The following is an 8225-nucleotide window of genomic DNA, read 5'->3' as shown; positions in this document are numbered from 1 at the left end:
GAATAAAAGTTTAATAAAAAAAAACTTTTAATAAAAGTTTAACACTATCAATAGTTACATTTTTTCTGTGTTTGTTATGTACCACAAATGTTGGTATGTTACAATAGTATTTCACATTTAAGCAGATTTCGAGTTGAGATTGTTTTTATTGAGGACCAAGAAATAATATTTATGTGTCAGAATGGCTTAGTCAAAGGCCACACCTGAATCCTGAAACTGCTTTTTATGCATTCTGATGAAGCTTGAGCTGTAATGCAAAGAATGTAAAAAAAAACAAATGTGCTCCACAGTTTTTAGGCTTTAATGGACAAAAAGAAACACTTTTTTACACTGTAAAAACATAAAATCTTACCAGGTAATTTTTTTTCACTTGTAAATATATCTTAGAAAACTTGAAATATAACTAAACTAACTTACAAGTAGCTTTTCAGCAAAATATATGATCTTGATTTTAGTCAATAATTCATTAATACTAGTTTCATTTTTGTATTATTTCACTTATAACATGGAAAAAATGTATTTTTATAAGTGAAATAATCTGCCAGTATTACTCGTACTTCTTCACCAATATTAATGAATAATGGACTGAAAACAAGCTAACTTTTCTTGCTTTGACTTACTTGTAAGTTATTTTTGTCAAATGTAGTGAGATATTCGCCCAGGAAACTAAGCCAAAATATTTGGTAAGATTTTGTTTTTTGCAGTGCATTTTCTGAAACTTTCACTACTTTATGTTTCTCCAGAAATAACAAAATCAACTGAAGTTTGTTGTGGTGTGACAAAATGTGGAAAACGGGTATGGATCCTTTAGGAAGGCGCTGCATGAAGTGATCTGGGAGAACATTTGTAATTATTGATTATTGGGGAACTCTGCCCACTTCACTGCTGCTTGGCTCCCTCCAGCTTTCTTCATCCTCCTCTTCACAGGAAGTGGAGAGGAGGATGAAGTTTGATCCAGAACAGACACATAACTAAAAAAGAGAGATATGGTGATGTAAATTTCTGTCTGTGCAGTATAAACACGCTCTGTTTCATTCAGACATTTTTCTGTTCCTTCTTGTCTTATCTGGATTCTTTTCTTGCTCAGAACAGCTCAGTTCTGAAGTCCTGTTGGTGTCTGGAAAATGAATCTTTTCAAAAACCTCCTGAATGTTAAGTTACGCTCTCTGGGCAATGCACTGTTACCTACCAACCCCAGTGCAGCCTGTCACTTAGCACCACAAGCAGAGAACCAGCACATTTGGACAACTGGTTCTGTATGCACTGTACAATGGCTGCTGGAAAAAGCAAGTGTCTTGTTGTTGACTTACGATTCAGAAACCTCTTGTTGCATTCTTTTTGGTTGTGCAGGAGGCTCTACTTCTGCTTTTCAAAGACATGCTGCTTTTGAAAGATTTCCTGGTTGTTTCACAAGGAGGACGGAGACTTTCAGTCTGTGGATCCACAGCAGGGGAACCGTCTTCCTCCATGTTTAGTGACTCTCTTTAAAAAGCAGTTAGACACTTGCTGTTTGAATGTCTGTTTTCATTGTGTGCCGTTTCATCTTCTTATTTTAAAAATAGTTTATCAGCAAAATGGCTCATTTTTATCATTTATCCTAAGGCCAGTAAGCACAAAAATAAGCCTGTTTGAAAAAACATTTGCATAAGAAATAACTAACAGACAGAAACAGTGTAGTTTATTGTTGAGCAGGTTTTGTAACTGAGTTATCTTCACTGTTGCAAGAGGTTTTAAATTCTTGACTCACATCTGTCCGTGTTCAATCTTCTGAGCAGAAGCTGTCATCCCGCAGGATAAAAATAAAGCAGCTCAGGGAGCATTTTAAATAGAAATATGTCTGCAGTGACACACTGCAACATGTTTGTCCAGCATCAAACTCTTCCATCTCCAAAGTATTTATGGCCTTCTCTCATATCCGACACAACAGTTAGTCTGGGCAACCGGACAGAGCAGCTAAGAGGCGTTAAAATCACACTTTGTAAACACTTTACAGAGGTAGAAGACCTTAGTTTGGGAAACTTGTACTACTGTCCAGTTTTCATGTTAAAGTCGAGTTCAATTTATTTCTGTTAAATATTTTAGCAAAAAGGCAGTTCAGTGTTTTAAAATTTAAACATATAAGAAGTAAGCGTATAAAATGATATTTTGTCAAATAATCATCAAATGTGTTGACAAATGTTCCAGTTATTATCAATCAAAGGCAGCACTAAACAGTTTTGATGTTTTGTCTGTTTTCCAGTTTTCTGGACGTTTGTTCCAGATTGAAGGAGAATAAAAACTGAATTCTGCTTCTTCATGGTTTTTATATTTCACAAAGGAATCATCATTTAAAAAATCCAGATTTACAAGAAGTTGATGTCTTCTGAAGTTTGTTTTTAAGTGAAAGGTGTTTCATGCTTGAGGAGTTATATATTCAGTTACACCGCGTCAAAATCTAAAGAGCAGACAACAATTAGAAAGCAAGAATAAATTACTAGAACTACAAGCTTTTAGAAATGGCAACACAGAAACAGAGAAGGAATTATGAAAGGCGCAATATGAAAAAGACTGCAGACAGAGCGTCCTCCAGTTTATTAAAGATTAAATCAATCATTCTATGAACAAGGAGAAAAACAGGAAACTCTTGGCACAGCAAATAAAACCACTGGAAGTGCAAGAAAACACAACCTCTCTTATTAATAGTAAAGGAGAAATTTTAGTAGACCCAATCAAAATAAATGGAAGAGTTTAGAAAATACTATGAAAGGCTGTATGATTCTCAAGACACCTCTGATATACAGAAACATGAGACATTTCAGATAAATTTATGATCAGTCCTCTAAAGTATCAAATAAGAAATAATTTCACAAATTATTAGATCCTGAAGCACTAAACAGATTCAGCTATTTACTGCAATCAATTTGATTAAAAGAAAAGTTTTATTGTCACTGTAAAGTCAGTGAGGTTGCAGAAGAGTAGCAATGCCTAGATTTAGTTAATAAATAGATAAGAAAAACATCCCAGAAATCACCGATAGTAAATGCTGCCTTTGCAGATCCACTTGTAGCAGAAACTGTCCACTGTTCACTCCTCTGAAATGAGAAACCAACATTTGTTTTTTTCATTTAAATGTTGCAGCATTGCATTGAAATATTTACATTAAATCATTAAATTAATGTTTGAAGCTTTATGTTGTTGTATTTATGTACCCAATACTCCACAACTTCTTTAGAAATTTGAACTTAAAATTTAAAAAACTTCCTTAAATATTTTGTAGTTACTCTTCCTTTTATGTTGTTTAAACAGTAGAGGGCGCTCATTTGCTGGATAATTGCAAATAGCAGCATTTTTAATAAGTAGAGGAATTATGTTGAAGTCCTAATTAAAATGTCTATTTCCTCATTTCTGGGTTTTAACTGAGCACATCCTCAAACTTGAACAAATAATATTCTGCAATTTAAGTTTCCTCTAATTAAGTTCAGACTAATTCACATAATCTAGATCCATCTGAGATTTTAATCAAGAATCTTCCTGTTGCAAAGCAGATTAGCCAACAATTGCACTGTCATACATTCAGAAATACTTAATGAATATTAAAGCTATGTGTGTTTTAAAGTTTCAAGAAGTTGCTTCTGAGTTTTCCTGACATATTTGGAAATTGACTTTTTATGTCAATTTTGAAAATATCAATTGGCGAATAAACATATTATAAAATGGATAAAAGATCTTTTTTTAAGTGTAGTAGTCTGCCAATGGAACTAGCGCATTTTCATCAATAATAAGGAATTATTTACATAAGCCTCTATATCTCACTGAAAAGTTACTTTCAAGTTAGTTTTTTTTTTTCAAGCAAATATCTCATTTCAAGATATTTGCTGTAGAAACTAGAGCAAAAATACTTGGTAACATTTTGTGTTTTTGTAGTGATAGTTAATTGGTATTGTTTGTCTCTCCAAAGTTTGAAAACTTATCTTGAAAACTGCTTGAACTTTACTCTGGGAAAAGTATACAAACTCTGTTTGAGCCTTTCAACCATAAAGAGAAATATTATTTCATGTTACAAGTATTTATTTTCATGTTTCATCCTGCTTTACTCCTATTTTACCAGGATGGACGTTTCCTTTACTCTCATTAAGTTTCCGTCTAATGCGAATAGATTCTGGATGAACTCAGACATAGTGCAGCTCCGTAGAGCTTGTTGTTGACTGGATGTAATCACATGGCGTTCCCTTCAGGGGCCATGAATTAGTTAATTAGCCTCAGTTCAGGTCCCCGGACTCTCCTGCTGTTCAAACACCAGGGGAAGCTCTGCTGGGACAGAGAGACTACTGTTTCCTCTTCTTCACCCCTATTTATATCTGCAAGCTAACTCAGTAAAGCATGTCAGTGAAGTCAGTGGACTGCTTAATTTGATGCTTAAACTGTCTGCCAACAACATGGCCGACTTGAATGCAGCCAGAAAATATTGATTGTTCAAAATATATTTTCCCTTCAGTCGGTGAGATTCTCTTGTTAATTGATCAGTTAAATGGTGTTGGCATTATAAGTAAGCACATGTTTTTGAAGCTGTATTATGGATTTTTTTTTAAAAAAAAGGTCACAAAGTGGTAAAAAATGTCTTATGAGTGGCGCGTAGCAACGTTTATAATCTAATGAACTCAAAGTATGTTGAGCAGACTGCTGAGGACTTTCAAAAGGATTCATGCTGCTTGAAACATTTCACATTTCTTCACGTTACAACTATCAACTTACCATAGGCCAACATAAAGTAGTACAAAACTGAAATGGAATGAAAATATCTTTATTTTTATTTATTTTTTAATCAATATCTGCTTTTAAAACTCCCTGCAGTTTCAAAAGCAGATATTTTGGGTGTGTCACTGTCTAAGCTGTAGATCTAGACGTCCCTGAAACGAAAACCCCAAAAACTTTTGTCAAATTTAAACAGGATTTATTATTCAATGCCCCTCACCTGGCAACCGCAACAAAGCCAAGCCTGTTACCTAGCAACCCGATCAGAGTGCCGTGTGTCACCTAGCAACCCAAAGTGAGTTTCAGTACGTTTGATCAACTGATTTTACTGATGTACAATGGCTGCTGAAAAAGACAAGTGTTTTGTTGCTTAATTACCAAGAACCAGTTGCTGCATTCTTGCTGGTTGTGCAGGAGGCTCCACTTCTGCTTTTCGAAGGCGTACGGTTGTACATTTTCACATCTGTTTGATGCCACTTTCACGTGTGACTGTCAATGTTAAGTTGGAGAGTGTGAACAGCAGCAACTTATTTTGATTTAAAGTGACAAAGTGCCCAAAAACAACTCATTCAGAATGAAGATCAAAATAGGCAGAATTGACCAGACCAAAACCTCATCGTCCAGGAATGATTTTGTGCCAAAAATGTAATGAACATGTTTTGTATAGACTATAGGTCTATTCTAACCTGTCCGAGGAAGGTTAATAGATCACCTTTAGTATAAGTCATCTTCCCTTTAAGTTGACTTTATTAATGACGTGTTTTTACAGTGACTGTCCTTCAGGAAACTGAACCTCAAGCTCAAATCTTTTCTCGCCTCTAAAACGTTTTCTTCAGAATCTTCTACATTTTTATTTTATGTTTTATCATTTCAACGATTCGGTTAGCGCTTGGTCTTGCCATTTAAATACAATAAAAGAAACCTTTTTCAGGATTATTCCGTTATTTCAGCTTTCGCCCTAAAGAGTCTTCTGAAGAAGTGATCAGCATTTAGACCTTTAAATTTGTCATTGTCTTTTTGAGACAAAGTTATGATTTCTGATGAGAAAACATTGCATACCTTTCTAAATGCCACACCTTCCCTTCCTTGTGAGAAGGATTTCCTTCTCAAGCATCCTGGCTTACAAATATTGAAACACGACACGCATGTCATTGATCATTGTCTGTAAACTGGTTTCTAAGTGGCTGCGCCGACATGGCCTGACTTTAACAAGTTCAGCCCCCTTGGAAAAAAACAAAATCTGGGTGGAAACATTAGGATGTGGACAATCACATCTACTCTATTGTTGGCATGCAAACTTTGGGACATTGCGTTGGTTGAAGGGTTCTTAATGTGATCGGCACTTAGATAAAATATTGGCACGTTTTCTGAACACTTCCCTTTGTCACGATAAACAAAACAAAAAATAAAGCAGAAATAAAATGTCCAGTTTAATTTGGTCAGATTTTTGTGTCATTCAGAAATATATTAGAAGAAATATGAAATCCCTTTTGATTGCTTATTTATTTTCAGACACATGGAATGGAATAAAAATAAACAAGTGAAAAACAACAGAACCACATTAATTTTCCTCTAGAGACTTTCCATCAGCAGCACAAGGACAATTGGAGGAACCTGTCGAGTTACACAGGAAATGTTTTTGTTTACAGTAAAATCAGAGACTTTGCTAGCAAGAGGACTTTCCACCTGAAAGGACTTTATTGCCACTTATAACAATGATTAGGATGTTGAGCAATCATAGAAAACAATACGCCGAGAAGGATGTGCAGCTCTGCCGATGAACTTGTGGTATCGAAGCCAATACAAATATGTCCCTGTCTGCACAGTCAAGCATCGCAGTTTTTATGTGTGATATGCGGTGCTTTGAAGGGGTTTCTCTGTGGTGGGCCTTCTTCTCGGACTGATAGTGTTTAAAAAGAGATACTTGCTGGTTTTTGTCTTGATTTACATCTCGTCTCAAATGTACAGAAACAACAAAATATCAAATAAATATGAAGTAGAATTGGAAAAACTGCCTGTTAAAAAGTCAAAATAGCTTCTAAAAACATCTTTAGCAGAAATAACTTGACTCAGTTCTCTCACATCTTTGCTGCACTGCAAGAAATACATTATACCAAGTATTTTTCATCTATAGTGAAAATATATTTGTATGTATTAAATAAGCCAAAATTAACTCATAATTAACTTTTCCTTAATGTTGATGAAAAAGTTTAATTGGTTTCATTTGCAGATTGAAACCACTGAGGTTTCACTTAAAAATTAGAAAAATGTCTTGTAATAAGTGAAAAGATCAATATTATGAAATTGTTTATTATAAAGAAGCTCCTCTGTTTTTGAAATGTTACTTGTCAGTTATATTTTTCTTATTTCAAGCGAACTAAGATATTTGCACTAGAAACTAGACCAAAAATACTTTGTAAGATTTTGTGGTTTTGCAGTGTAGGACATAATTATAGTCAAAAGAGGAGGTTTTTTATTTTTATCTTAACTTTGTTGACTTATTGTATATATTCAAAATATATACATTTTGAATTTAAGATCCAACATTTTTTGACTTAATTGCTACTCCATTTGATGTTTTTCTTTTTTAGCAAATGGTCTTTTATTGCGTCTGTACTCCTGTTCATGACTTGACAATAATTTCAATAATTGATTCTTCATGATTATTCCAATTAACGTTTCAATTCCACTTATATGTAAAATCAGACATTCTTTTACAATATTCTCCACTTATGTGGGTCACACATTTTATTGGTTTTAGTTTAGTTGTAGAGTTTCTCAGTTATTCTTGTTCCAGGTTTCTCCACCGTTGTCCTTCTGATCAAATTCATGTTTTTGGAGAACCCTGAACAGTTCAGTCATTTCCCAAAACAAATATAAGTGATGCATACTCTACCGTTAAACTAACTGGGGTTTTTTTTGTGCAGCTCTTGGCAGAAAACTTCTAATGGAGATCCTCTTGAGATGGATTTATCAAATTATACGTAATCCACAGAGCATACATTGTTGTGCAGCTCTGCTCTGAACTTGAGGTCAGCAAGGCTAAGTAGGGTCAACCCGCACACAACATGAAAATAAAAAAATAGCTGTTTTAGGATGTTTTCTGAAAATGTTGCAGAGGTCATTGAGATTATTTTGGTGCCTTTTTTTAACAAGGTTTGACAGCGGTGGCGTCTTGACTTCTTAAATTAACACGTTGTTAATTTAAGGGAACAATGACTCTGTTTCCACATAGGGAACACTTTTGCTCAATGGTGGGAAACAGACCCCACCTAGCCAGACAAAGGAATGCTACTTAACTGCTGTTGTTGTAAATAAACTTTGAAGTTGTAGTACTTTTCTCTGGAATAATTGCGGATGACGTTCTTTTGGCAGTGACACTCTTTAATTGTTATTTAATTACTGTACGTTGCCACATGTTTGTCAAATGTAGGGCTGGACAATATGACTGAAAGACATTTAAGTGTTTCATATCAGTCGATATTGGTAATGAT

The sequence above is a fragment of the Poeciliopsis prolifica genome, unplaced genomic scaffold, assembly GCF_027474105.1.
Source record: "Poeciliopsis prolifica strain line A6 unplaced genomic scaffold, Auburn_PproV2 SCAFFOLD014, whole genome shotgun sequence".
In the NCBI taxonomy this organism is placed as follows: Eukaryota; Metazoa; Chordata; class Actinopteri; order Cyprinodontiformes; family Poeciliidae; genus Poeciliopsis; species Poeciliopsis prolifica.
This window is presented reverse-complemented; position numbering follows the sequence as displayed.